Raw genomic sequence first — 14,835 nt, 5'->3', positions numbered from 1 at the left:
TCACTGCTGGGTTATATTAAAATTCTTCCTACATTTTTGAGAAGATGACTTGCTAAAAAATTGAAATGAACAGTTACAGTTCAATTCATTTTAAGAAACATATAATTCATGAGAACTGTTTAATTATCATATTTGAAGCATAGTGAACTGCTGTTTAGCTGTCTTAGGTGAAAAAAATATTCTTTGTGATCACTATTCACTTTCATAGTACTAGATGCTGATGTAGGAACTAGGAATGACAATAATAACTGGCAAAATCTAGGTTATTCAATTCTAGTTAAACACAAATAAATAGAATGTTCTTTGTTTCATTTAATAGCATACATGGTTTGAGTTTACAAAATTAGTTTATTGATACATTAGTTCTTTCAGACTCTAAGGGATCATTTATGCTTGCTCCAGCCTTAATGCACATTAAAGCACCTACAACTCTAACATGCTTTTTTGATGTGTTTTTTGATCCTTCTGTGATGTTTTGGTGGTGCTTTTTTGAAGCTTTAATAAAGCCTGGCAAATGCTCTGTGTGTGTGTTGATCTTCTATTTGTTTTAAATGGGACCAGCTCATTGGTACACTTGTTCAGCAGATTCCCAGTTTATTATTACTCTTGTTCAGCAGATCCCCTGCTCAGTAATAGCCCCAGCATTGCTGATGCCTCATTCAGTAGTACTCAAAGCTCTGCTGATGCCCCACTTAGTAGTACCCCCAGCACTGCTGTTCCCTGCTCAGTAGTAACCCCCAGCTTTGCTGATCTCCTTCTGAGTAGTAACCCCCAGCTCTGCTGATCCCCAACTCAGTTGTAACCCCCAGTTCTGCTGATCCTCTGGTTTGCTGATCCTCTTCTCTCTCTGGTCCCTGCTCACCTCCCTGTATATTGCTCCCACATGGCGTACCATGTGTGATATTGCTAGTTTCTCCTGCTCTAGTCTGCCAGCTCTACTGATCCTCCACTTCTCAGTTCTCTCTCTCTGGTCCCCACTCATTCTGCTATATCATTCCTATGCTGCACATCATATGTGCTGTCTGCTAGTTGCTCCACTCCAGCCCAAACCCTGCTCATCTTACTGCTGCTCCTCGCTGCATACCAGATGTGACATCTGCAACAGACACTTCCAGAATATATACACATACACTGGAAGTGACTGCTGATAATGTCTTTCCGATTTGCTTGTTGATTTCCCAGTGCATCCTGGGATATCTCATACCTGCAATACCTCCAAAACAAAATACAAGCTATGCTCATCAAAAGCTGCAGGTGTTGCTAGCAAGTTTTATTATAGAACTCTATGGAGTCTTCGGAGATGCTTTGAAGCATCAGAAAGCCACATGAGGTATAATTTTTGAAGCAAAGCAAATGGGACATGTAAACAGGACTGCAAGCTTACTATTTTATTTAATGACAGGCATTCAGAGTGCTTTAAAAAAGCATGTCCAACAACACATTTTGAACCAAGAGTAAACAAGAGAATGATTTGCATTTTATGCACAGTTTGAACTTGGCCATACACTTATAGATTTTTTCATTCAATCTGCAGTCTGATTGGAAAAATCTAACAGATCTCTCTATAAATGTTAACATTACAAATGGATGAATCATCTGTTGAAGCTATTGTATTCTGACAATCAGCACTGCCTGCTGTCAGAGTGCAGTGGGCACTGTCAAACAATACCTGCAGCTGATTGACTGCAGTTAGTGCTCAGCCAAGAATTTGCCTGGCTCCTTCAATTTAGTTGAATATCACATTGCTCCATTTCATATAGATAAGTATAGTCTCAATTTTCTACAACACAATTACACATGCATTAGGTATAGTCTTGGTTTGAAAGCTAGTAAATTTACTTGTATATTTTTGGGTTTCAGGAGGAAACCAGAGCATCCATAGACTGCCCACAAGTACTCCATACAGAAAATCCCTTTGTCTTTGTTTAAATTGGTATTTTGGGGCCTCTGAGGAATCTCTAAACCATACCTTCACAAGCAAATCATTCAGATTTAGCACACATCACAAGGAATTTATGTAGGTAGTAAAAAAGATAATTTAGTCTCCTCATTTATGGGCTGCTTTTGCTGTTTAGTCATCTCTCTCAAGCCATTGATGCATACAGGATCTTCTATGTAATGTAGATGTATATAGTTCACTAATAATATATATATTATCACTATGAGAATTGTGCTCCATAAAGATTAACAATTAGGAGATAACAAGTATGTGCAAACATTGGAAAGTGTTCACTGATGCAGATATAGGTTTTCAATCGCATTGCAAAGTTATCATTGCCAATGAGGGATCATTCCCTTTACTCTGTTGAAAAGGTAATTATCACTACCAGTCACATCTTTTAAACTATAGCGAAATGTTGTCCAAGTCATTTAGAAAAATTATGGTGCAATCAGGATTTTAGATGTCTCATGACCCTCATCTTTCTCAATGAAAGATCTACCTGTCTAAAAGCCGCCTAGATGTACAGGAATATATGCAGCAAATGAAAAAGCCAAGTGAACAGCCTGTAGCAGTACTGTGTGTGACTCGAATTTGTAATGGTTTACTGGGTGACAATTGTAGGAAGGAGATCAATAAATATTGCTTGGTCTTACTCTTGGTCTATCACTTGGTCTGAATGCGGATAATTTGCTTATTACCAGCACCTCTTTAATGGTTCTGCTGCCACTTATTTTATATATCTTCTTTTAGTCAGTGGATTAGAACAGTAATGTAAACGTGGTAACAAAGTTCTTTATATTTGTCAAAACCATGAAAATACAGATACATCCTTTGCTTTGGACACCACTGGAGCTACAAAAATAGATGATGAGAAATTATTTTGAATATAAAATGTAGTTATCTTTTTTAAATCTCATTATATGGTCTTCTTTCTTTGCTCTTTAGGCTTTAGTGTAATCTTGTGCTTCTCTTTCCTGCATTTATCTTTGCCAACTCCTCAGGTAAATCTATATTTATTTGTGCTGTGTTGCTCTTGTGTCCTAAGCAGTAAGAGAAACATCATTCTTAACGATTTAGACAAAGCAATAATTTATTTTATCTGCTGAGTGAGTTAATATCCTGTGCTGGGTTGCCGAGATGATAGCATCTTAAAAATGCAATCAATAAGCCATGAGCGACTTAAAACAGGTTTGGTAAGGGTCATATATTCACTGTAGCCTCTCTTCCTTTATTCAATCAGAAGATTTCCAGAATGTATATGCTATTTTTAAACTGTTACATTTCTGAAAGTCTATGAAAAAGAGATTTTTTTTTTCTTTTGCTACATTTGTATTTTGAACTGATGCTGCTCTTTCCATTTGTGCTCTAAGGTACAGTTCTCCACAGGTATATTCACAGCTCATTGAGTTATGATTTCCATTTTCATCTAAATGAAAAAATATCTCGGATGTGAAAATGTCAGTAGCTTGATTTTCTTGGGAACTCTTAGCAATTAGAAATTGATGACAGTCATTATTGATAGGGGCACTTACTCAATTCACATTAAGGATAAATACATTTATCAATAACAATATCAATGCAATTAAAGGCAAAAAAGGCTGAATGCTAAATCCAAATATTTTATATAATTATGCTTTAGTGTGAGTGAAACTACAAATATTCTGAGTATTTCCTCCAAGTCAAAACTTTACATTGCAAAGGTTTTTAGAAAACTTTATTGCAGATCTTTAGCTGGTTCTGGAAGAGGTGGGGTGGATGTTTTAGTGAAGTTAAAGTGTTACTGAACCCACAACAGTAAAATCAGTCTGTATATACAGTAAACTATGCTTGTTATACTCACTGTGGAACCTAAGGGGTTAATCTTCCGCATTTTGTAAAAGGCTGTTTGATCCTGTAATCCTCCACTTCTTCCACAGTCCCTAATCCATCTACTGTTAGTACAAAGCCCTAGGAGGCACTCTGCACATGCTCAGTTTGGTGTGTATTGCTAGAGAGTTTTTTTTGGGAGGGTGCATGTGATCAGCACAGGGCCAATCAACACACCATCCAGACAAAGGATCAGGGGTCATGCAGCCTCATAGGACAGTCAGAGGAGAATGAAAACTCCTCCTACAAGATTAACCAGGGCTTGGCTGGACACTGATAGACATCACAAGACTGCTATATACTGCTGATGGTAAAAGGTATTTAGCAGTTTATATTTACTAAAATAATTGCATTCCCATGTTCTGTGGGAGACCAGATATAGTAAATGCAGGGTGCTGGGTTTAGTGACACTTTCAGGTTTAGTGGAATCTATATCTTAAACAATACATGAATTAAGAATAGAAATCACTTTTTCCATTACCTAATGGAGAAAAAAAACATTTCATTTGTTCAGCTCTTGTTAGTTTCAGTGTTCTAAGCTGCTAAATTATATTTAATTTGAAATGTTTCTACATTAACTTTGACCTATAAATCTCTTTTTGGAAAAGCACTAACATGGAATTAGTTCTAGCATCATATGGCTCAAATGTTTTAGCAGCTGAACAAGGAGAAGACACATGAGAGTTTTTCTGTTTTATTACATCTAACTTAATAAATCTGGCCAGAGCATCACTGAAACCTAAGACAAAGAAGCTAAATAAATAATAAAAATATCTTGAGATGCAAACAGGGAGTATAGTCTAGCCCAGCAATGGGCAAAATCCGGCCCGCGGAGCTAGGCTCCCGCTAGGCTCCTCTCACAGTCCGCCCTGAAGACCGGTGTAGCATGAAAATCTGTCTCCTATGAGGATCTGTCCCCCTCGACGTATCTGCGCATGTGCCGGAGATCGCCGATCGGCTGCTAATGCCTGAAACTGGCACATGCGCAGATACGTCGAGGGGGACAGATCCTCATAGGAGACAGATTTTCATGCTACACCGGAACGGCACGGGACACGGCGAGAGGAACGTGCGGAGCAAAGGTAAGTGAATTGACACAGGGGGGACTTGGGGACTTAATATGGAGGATGAATTAATATGGGGAATGAATTACTATATGGGGGATGAATTACTATGTGGGATGAATTACTATGGGGGATGAATTACTATATGGGGGATGAATTACTATGGGGGATGAATTACTATGGGCGATGAATTACTATGGGGGATGAATTACTATATGGGGGATGAATTACTATATGGGGGATGAATTACTATGCGTACTATGGGGGAATATTACTATACTTACTATGGATGACACATACACATCATTCATCTACTCTTGGTCCGGCCCCCGGGTCCAATATATGAACCCATTGCGGCCCTCAAGTCAAAAAGTTTGCCCACCCCTGGTCTAGCCACTGAAATAGTTACATTTGTCCACATATTTCTGTTCTGCATGCCATTACTAAACTGCTCACAGTTCCCAATGCTGGATGATCTGACATGAGGAAGAAAAGCCCTGCTTCTACCAAGATGGCTGCCTCCACACAGTGACACAATGCAGAACAAAATCTGGTTAGTCACTAAAGGGGAAAATATTAGTTGTTGGGGGATCACAAACAATACTGGTCCTTTGGCCTCTGCCTGCCTTTGTTTGGACACAGTTTCCGGTGTTCAGTTCCTCTTAGTTTCGGTTCACACTACTGAAAGTGACTTACAGTACGACTTTGCCAGGTGACCTCCTTGCGACCTGAGTGTCAGGGTCCAACCTTTTCCCAGAGGTTATGTTACTCCATGTGCTGGCATCCATCTTGGATTTCTGCTGTGCATGGTGGGAATCTTTTATGCCTTCAGGTCTCTGAGGTCCATCCCCCAGAGGGGTGTGGCTGAGTACATATAAGCCTGTGATCCGCACATGCTCTTTGCACTTGTGTCTTGTGTCTTTGTCTTGCTACAGCTCTGTAAATACTCTCGTGACTCTTCTGGTATCTGACTCGGCTTGTGACTAAGACCATTCTCTGTGTTTTCCTTCGATCTGACCCTCCGTTGCTGAACCTGGCCCGTGACCTGTGATTCTCTGTCTACTGTTCTGTACCGCTATGTCCCATTGTTGTTGACCCGGCCTGCCTGACTACGCTATTGTCATTCTTACCAGCTACACGCCATTGGCGGCAGCCATTACCGCAGCCGGGGTGTTTTGGGGGCCGCGACCTGGTTCCTGGCTGCGTCAAGTCCATCCCCACCATCAGGGGCCCTGGTGAAGGGCAGCCTGGGACTTAGACTCCGTGCCCTGAGGGACTTCGGTCTGTTGATGGTGGTTGTCGTCAGCCAGTGCGTTACCCTGCCACTAGGCCAGGGGTAGGCAACCTGCGGCTCGCCAGCTGTTGCAGGACTACAAGTTCCATCATGCCTCTGCAAGTCATAGCTGTAACTGTCAGTTTTGTAATGTTGCAATGCCTCATGGGAAATGTAGTTCCACAACAGCTAGAGAGCCGCAGGTTGCCTACCCCTGCACTAGGCCTACCTGTCCGTTCCACAGCCCTGCCCTGACACTGAGTAATACTTTGATGCGACTTTGAAGCAACTTTCAGTGAATGCCTGGGTAATCTTCCTGTAATGTCGGATTTAAATCATGTCAATATAGATGAGGATCCAACTTGGAGGCGACTTCTATTAAAGTCTATGGGCACAAGTTGGATAGAAGTCATCTTGAAGTAGTACAGGAACCTTTTCTAAAGTCTGAGTGACTTCAGTAGTGCTCAATAAGAAAGCTCTCATTGACTAACAAGGGATTTCACATGTCATGCGACTTGGGGTCTCACAAGTTGGGTCCCAAGTTGCGGCAGTGTGAATCAAGCCTTAAAGTGAATTCATGCTCTTGTAAACTGGATGTTATGAACAGCTGTTGATAAACCAGTAAAATTGCATGATGTATTGCATGATGTGTTGGAAAAAAATAATTATCTTCCTTACCATCATTGAGCCTTTCTTACTTTTCTTACTTGGGATTTGAAAAATATTTACTCATTTTCTTGTTTTCCATTCTGCTTCTTGAAATTCTCTGTTGTGTTTTATTACTTCTTTGCAATTTTTTCTATAACAAATTGCTATTAACAGAATATTGCAGTCCACTGTAAATATAACTGTATAGTTATATATCTAGGTTCTGAAAGACATTCTCTTTGCACTTACTGTTGGATTGCAATAAGGGTTATATTGATCACAGGGCATCATAGATGTATTTTTCAGGTGAAAGCATTTTAGAAGATCTTTTACCGAATGCAACATACTTTTTGCAATTGATCTGTAGTCCTCTGATGTTTCTGTGCACAGAATTCAGGATGATTTTGCTACATCTTTCCTCCTTTCCTTTTGATACTGTTAAAACATCTTCAGCAGCAAAATATTGTTTCAGTTGAATATCTAATGTCACTTTGCACAAAAATATTCACTAGCATCAGACTCTTGAATAACATTTTCTAGAATTCTGCTTTGTCTTCAAAACTTTTGAAGGTATTGCAAAAATTGATTTTTGCCATTTGCTACACCATGATGCTATGTAATGAATACCTTCAAACACCTTTTCAAGAACCCTAGGTGTCCTTAACATGAGATGGTTAATTGACATTTTTCTGTAGGGTGGAAGACTGGCCTACCATACTCCAGCATCTTCCTTTAAGACCTTTGCTGTGATGAGTAAACTTAATAGCCAAACAGTGCAGGGCAGTGTCAGTACTTGTATATGTATATATTATAGGATGATAAGACTTCCTAAGAGCATATTCTTATATTTCATATTCATATTAATTTCAATCTCCTGTCTCTCAATTTGATTAGTTTAGAAGGGAGAAGGTGTCCTGTAGTACAGAAAGTGTTTTTGTGCTTTAGGGATCCAAGCTTATCATATTGCATATTATTAAGTTCACACACACCTCAAGAGAGGGGATTGCAGCATTTCACTATTTTAGGAACAGCGCTACACCCCTATGTTTTATCAGTATTTCTATATTGTAGCAACTCATGATTTTTGAGAAATTTTGAGGCATGTTGTATTGATAAGTTTTTTCTAGGTGCTATAATTGAAGCTTGGTTAGTCGGTACAAAAATAACTTCCCATATTTGTCCTCTGTGTGAACAGAAGAATAGTCTAGTAAAATCCAACACAATGAACACATTTAAAGGATAAGTTCACCTTTGGGAATGTGTTACATATTTCACCCATTTTTAAGGAGGAACATGTAACATGTTCCCACTGCTGCAGCCACTGTATGTTGTCCCATCTCCCTGTGACAGAAGTATTGTGTGTTATCACGTGACTTCCTCAGGGAGTTTTACACAGTCACGTGGGAAGTGGGAAGTCACGTGTTGCACAATTTTTTGTGTGTTATCCCCTTTTATTTGAGTATTTCTATGGGGATTGAGTGTGTCACTACACTGTTTATTATTATTTTTAGATATATTGTATATTTATTTAAGTGCTGCACTTTTTTGTATTAATTAGTTACTTCACCTAATAGGTAATAAGGTTAGTGTCAGCAGCTTTTTTAGGGTTAGGGCTCTATTTCAAGCGCAGGAGGACTTTTTCTTTATTTCATGTTTTGTGTCATACACTTAAAAAGTGATCACTGTTCTTCAACAGGATGGGGTTATCAAGGCTTTCGATTCATGTGTGGTATTCCTCACCCACCCACACAAGGCTAACAACACATGTATCTTAAAGCTGAATTTCAGCTACTTTGTAAAGAGTACAGGCACGCTACAAGTTAGGTCCAAGGAGGTACATGACACCTCCTGAAGTTATCTCTATTATTTATATCTGACAGGTTCTTGGTTCTGCCAGAGCATACACTGACACTAGGGACTGTGAGAGAGGGGAGAAAAGCACACAAAGCAGCTATGCCCACCCCTCCTCTCTGCTGCCCATTCAGAGAATCCTTTGTTTTTTGTGAATTAGCTCACATAATGCAAAGGCTTCTGTGATTGGGCAGGAGGAGGGCAGGGGCAGGAATAGCAGTTGCACTGACTCTAATGTTGAAGAAACAGAGATCTGAAGAATCAGTGTCAGGCTCCTGGAAATACAGAGATAGCTGTCTTCCAGGAATGCAATACAACTGTCAGATGTAAATAATAGTGATAAATCCAGGAGATGTCCAAAGGTACAAAGGAGGTAAATTCCTGGAATCAAGCTTTAAATGTGATCATATGTACACTTGCTAGCTTCTGAGTCTAAAACGTCTTTTTACAATCTTCACATACTTAATGTAGAATTAAACCCAAAAGCAAGCATTTATTATAATATATTATTACCATTCTTAGATGTGATGGCTGTATTAGTTTCCTTTTTAGGCTTTCTTTCTTCTATTTTCATCTAGTGATTCATCTAGCAACTCTGCTGCTTTTCAGAAGTCCAAACTCTCCAGCAGAATGTATCTGTTTACATGGGTTAGGCCATCCATTTACCTCTGGCAGGGGTGATCAGATTTTATTGATTCATGTAAATCCTTTATCCCAAAAGGAACAGAAAAACTCTTTGCTGTAACAGATTATAAAGTGTGAGCTGGAGTTTGGCTTCAATGTGTTATTGTATTCAAATCTGCTAATAAATGTACACCCCCCTCCCCCCGCAGCCCTGGCTGTTCTGTCCACCTGTGCTGCTTCCTTCAAAGTGGTGCCTTACCAATACAGGAGGTGTGTTATTGGTCAGATCACTAGGTGAAAACAGAGGGAAAAAGGTGTCAAAGAAAAGAAAACTAATCCAGCCACCACATCTAATGATTGGTAAGCTGCAATATAGGGTATTTTTGGTTTTGGGTTTCATATGGCTTTAAAGAGAACCACTCCAAAGATCCTCCACAGGTCAAACAGTCACAGATTTACTCACCCCAGACAAGGTCTTGCCTTACCTCACACATGAAGTTTGAATAAACTGTAATGCAAAGGCTTTGTAATTTACTGCTCTGACAAGCAGCTACAATGCTGTTCTATTGACAGCAATGCAACACAAAAAGGAAAAGGAACATCACTGGATAGAACTGGTTGAAAAAATGCAATGGAATGGAAAGCAAAGCAGATGCTACTAAAACTGCTAATCTACACTACCCTTTTAGATTTAGTTCATATTTCAAATATTCTGCTTTAATACCCTTTCAAAATAATTCCCCAATGCAAGGCAGATTCTAAAATCAACATGCACAAGCCCTAATACTGGATCCTAAAAACCTTATGCACAGGGTCCGTAATATTGTCCCTATGCTAAAAAAGGGTGTGCTTTTTTTGTATACTTTGTGCACTGCATTTGTAGGACCTAGCTTCATGGTTATATAAACAACTGGCACCATTTACTTCAATTGTAAATACAGTGTATTCCTAGCAAGCATACAGTATTTTTTGAGTTATCATGATTGTGTTTGCCTTTATGAAATATGTAAAGAGGCTTTTCCAATAAAAAATGCTTGCTGTTCCTTTTTCATTTGACTAAGGTTGGCTTCACATCTTCTTTGCAATACACATGTTACAGTGATGTGGTGCATTTAATTTGAACTGCACTCCAACCCATTTAAAGTATGCACTTCAGATACATCTACATTGCAGCAGACCAATATGGTGAGTGATGTCACCAGTTCAAGTGTCATTTCTGGTCCATTGTGGGGCAATATTAATGCACCAGACTGGAATGGTCTGAATGGGCCTTAAAGTGACACTAAACAATGTCCCAATTCTCCAAAAATATTCCATAGACATCCACTACCTAATGGACCTGTAATCCATTTTCATGAAATATGTTTTACTATGTTTTTCTGCCTCCTTGTAACATCGTCCTTGAGCTCCTGAACCTTCTATTTTTCCCCTAATTTCTGTTTGTTTGGCACAAGTGGTTAATTTTAGTGGCAGTCTTGTGTACTGGTCTATGCAAACTACAGATCCCATAGTTCATAGACTCTAGTCCATCTCAGGAAGGAGCAAGAGAGGGTGGCTATGTTCCTACTTACAATGTGATCATGAAGAATGAACAATGCTACCTTCTAACAGGAAGTTGGATCACAGCAGGAATTTACACATGTGAAGGAAACTGAGAGCAATGAAAGGTACTTTTAGTTAAATGAGAAGTATAGCAAAAGCTATTTTGGCTATACTTCTCCTGTAGGTCACAGGAGTGTAGCTCGTTTGACCCATTTTCACCCATCAGCGGGCTAAAGCCACTGAATAGATCCCAACCATATGGTTGAAATCCACCCCTTAAGCCTGAACCAGAAGATGGAGATCTGCTGAGAGCCTGAGCCAGCCCCTCCCACCCCCTCCACAACCCAGCACTGGAGCACTGGAGGGGCAGAGCAAAGAACTGAAGACTGACAGTCCTGGCTCTCTGCTCAGAGCAAAGGGGAGAACTGAGACATTAGAGGTGTTTGATTGCTCAGTTTTCAGTCTTAGAACCAGATCCACTTCCGAAACTGCTAGTTCCCTACAAGTCATGCTGATGAAATAGTTTCAGTTCCTTGACCTACAGACGCATGATAACTATGCCATTACTGAAATTAGAGTGAAGTCAAAACATCTTATTTGCATATTTCATACCTCCCAATTTTAGATTTTCATGAAGTGGGACAGCCAGGAACAGGGACAATGCAGATAAACTGAAGACTGACAGTTCTGGCTCTCTGCTTAGAGAGGAGGGGAGAACTGAGACATCAGAGGTGTTTGATTGCTCAGTCTTAGAACCAGTCGGGGCAGATACAGCATTGGATTGATGCTGCATCCACCTAGGAGAGTATAAATGTTTTTCTTTTTAAAGTCCATACTTCTGTTTAACCGCTTTTCAACCGCCCTATAGCAGAAATACTGCTACAGGGTGGCACGTGTGCGCAAAATCTCGTATATATACGTGATTTTGCATTTCCGGGTAGGGGGCGTGCAGCATTGCATGATCGCACAATTGTCAGTTGAATTATTGCAGCGCTGTAATGCAAAAAATGGCCTAGTCAGGGAGGGGAGTTAATCCTTTGGAGGGCAAGATACATAACTGAATAGGATAAAGTTTAAGCCAGAGTTTAGTGTCACTTTGATATGTTGTGATTGTAGCAATATTAGTGTACTTATAACAAAACAGTTAATTACTGTATGTGATATTTTATATTTGCATTAACTGATAATTTTTTCAGAACAAGCTGTCAAGACAACTATTCTCTTTGTCAAGTTGAAGATGTACTGCATCAATTGTTTTATTAACTAGTGGGATTATCCACCAGAGGGAGCTTGGTGTTTAAACTAACAAAGAAACATGGAGGCTGTTTATGCAGATGCCCTCCAGAAAACAATAGTTGCCTACAAATTATGCTGATGAAAAAGTTTCAGTTCCTTGACCTACAGACACATGATAACTATGCCATCACTGAAATCAGAGGGAAGTCAAAACATCTCATTTGCATATTTCATACCTCCCAATTTTAGACTTTTACAAAGTGGGACAGCCAGGACAATGTGAAAAGTGGGAGTGGATATATATCATTGGAAATGTAGCGTGATCTAAGGAGTTATGGTTAAATAGAGTCTAAGTTTATACACAGTATACACTGCACACTTTTGCCATAGTCTCTTTACTACTAAGCTACCTAGTAAACAAAAACCATTGAAACAACAATTGCTTTGGTCAGGAGTATGTAACATACAGCACACCATAAGTTTGCAGTGGTTAAGATATGTAACAGTGCCCTGTGTATTACTTGTCAACACAAGTCTTGGGTGTTCAGTGGGGGGGAAGAACAAATGCTCCACTCTTGGTGGGCAGTGGAAATAAAAATGCCCTGCTGTTGGTGGTCAGTGGAAGGAAAAATGCCCAGCTTCATTGGTTGGTGAACAATAAATGTCCAGCATCATTTGTCAGTAGAAGGAAAACGTCTCAACATTAGTGGTAGGAAAAATTACTCTGGCATCAGTGGGAGTTAAAAAATGCCCCAGGATCAGTGGAGGGATGACTCTGGGGATAGACTTCCTTAAGACCACAGATCAGCCTCCTCCACCTTCTAAAACCCTTTCAGACCTCAGACAAGCATGGCATCTCAGCACCATTCTATCCCAGACTATTCTTGAAGCTCTGGGTCATGCCCAGGGGCGGACTGACAACTCATGGGGCCCCCGGGCAGTAGGGGATCATGGGGCCCCCGTGTCCTCGCCCACACCCAAAAAAGCCTATGAAAAAGCCAAGGAAATGTACCAGGGGCATCTCATGGGGCCCCCTACTGACCCTGGGCCCTCGGGCAGTGCCCGAGTGTTCAAATGGTCAGTCCGTCCCTGGAGATGCCCTATTTTTATCACCGGAAACAAGGAGTTGGAATACATTTTCCCACTTCCCTTTACTTGCAGTGGGCAGATACCAGCATTCGATGCTGGAACCAGCATTTGGCTCAAAAAGAACAGCAAATGTCTGTAGCTGCTATATGTGAATAAGGGACGCCATTTTGTATACTTGTGAGTTGATATGTTTGGTGAATTAGGCAACATTCATGGATTTTCAGGTATCTACAAAAGTAAATTTTCTCATTTGTTTTAGGAACTTAGAACTTAAAGAATATGTTTAGTCAAAATATGTTTTTAGTTCTGGGGTTAGTTATATTTATTTTGTCTGTGTCTTGTTGGGGAAATTTCTTTACACTTTCTATCCTGAAAACACAACAGAAAGTCAAAAGAATTCTCCACAAAGTGAGGGGAATTTCCCTTTCAGACAGTTGAACAGGTGTCCACATTGGAAGATTTTCTCACAGCTATTATTATGAGGACAACAATAGAATTTTGAATTTCCTATCACTTTCTGTCTGTCTAACAAAGAGAGGGTGAATCTGCCCAATGGGGACATGGACTGTATAGAACCTGGTCCTTGCCTTCGACACTAAATCTAAAACAGAAAAAAGGTTTAAGGCTATAGATACACTTTAAGGTTATTGAAATCAAGCTATAGTCTTGGAGATACATTTTCTACGGAAGGGTGACTTCCTGTTCACTAATAACCATAACTTCCAAGAACCACTATCAATTAGTTGTATTAACATTAAAGTGGAGTTCCGGTGTCCAAAAAAATTTTTTAAAGTCAGCAGCTACAAATACTGTAGCTGCTGACTTTTAATATAAGGACACTTACATGTCCAGGTGTCCGGCGATGTCCTCACCCGAGCCAATTTCTTTAATCGGCTTCGGGTGTAGGTGCTGACATCTAAAAGAAAGTGGCAGTGAAGCATTCCAGCTTCACAGCCGGCTTCCTACTGTGCATGCACAAGCAGTGCTCACCCTGCGAATGGTACCGCAGTCTTCTGGGACCTGTGATGTGTCCCAGAAGGCTGCAGAGGGAAGCAGGAGGGGCCAGAGATTGCCACAGTGAACTCAGCCAGAAGTGGGAACGGGTACCTGTCAAAAACAGGTACCCGCTTCCCCAAAAAATTGCCAAATGTGGCAGTGGAAGGGGGGGAGGATGCCAACAAGCAGAACTTACCCTTTTGGGTGGAGTTCCACTTTAAAAGCAGAAAGAAATCATCACGTTAAAGAGGTGGACCAAACATCCTGTATTTCCCCTACTTTTTGAGATGGGTATCGAAAGGTAATAAATAATATCAAAGATAATAAACAGATATTGCACAGAATACTGGGAAAAAGGAGAGGCATGCCCCAAATAATTAGAAACCTCTTAGGATGTGGAATTAAATAACTGAGCAGAGCTATTACACTGTACATACCATACATCATGTACTGTATGCTCAAATCTGTCATCTGTCACAGCTTCATAATTACCTGATACCTAATATTGTATTTGGCCAGTTCACGCGCATACATTCTGTCCATTGTGGCTCAGGTAGAGCTCAAGGCTGAGGCCGTTCACATACCTCTCCACCTGTTGAGCTAGTGGTGTGTGGCATCTCTTATTCCCTCACGTTCCTCCCTCTTGGAAAGCAGTGCTTCTATGCTTATAGTATGGTTGAGTTTGTATAGTTCCATTACCACAG

The sequence above is a fragment of the Staurois parvus genome, unplaced genomic scaffold (genome assembly GCF_062004578.1).
Source record: "Staurois parvus isolate SC_StPar_1 unplaced genomic scaffold, SC_StPar_1.0 ptg000634l, whole genome shotgun sequence".
Lineage (NCBI taxonomy): Eukaryota > Metazoa > Chordata > Amphibia > Anura > Ranidae > Staurois > Staurois parvus.
Note: the sequence above shows the minus strand (reverse complement) of the source record.